Here is a 296-nt window from a genome sequence, read left to right as displayed (position 1 = left end):
GCCTCTGCCCACCAGGAGAGTGAAGTGGTGGGGCCTGGAGGCTGGATGCAGGCCAGGGCTCTGTGGCCTGCTGGGCCAGCTTGGGGCGCTGCGGGCCCTACCCCCACAGCCCCCCACCCCCACCCAGGGCCTGTGCGCTCTGCCGACTCCCTCACTTGGGGCCTGGCCCACTTCTTCCTTCCTACGGATTTTCAGTTTCCGGAAAGGTCTAGGCTTCTTGATGAACCTTTGGGGAGGTCTGGCTCTGTAAGTTGGGGGCTTTACCTCGCCTCCAGGCAGAGAACTCACCCCAGGTT

The sequence above is a fragment of the Condylura cristata genome, unplaced genomic scaffold (assembly GCF_000260355.1).
Source record: "Condylura cristata isolate star-nosed mole 26May11 unplaced genomic scaffold, ConCri1.0 scaffold00013, whole genome shotgun sequence".
Lineage (NCBI taxonomy): Eukaryota > Metazoa > Chordata > Mammalia > Eulipotyphla > Talpidae > Condylura > Condylura cristata.
Note: the sequence above shows the minus strand (reverse complement) of the source record.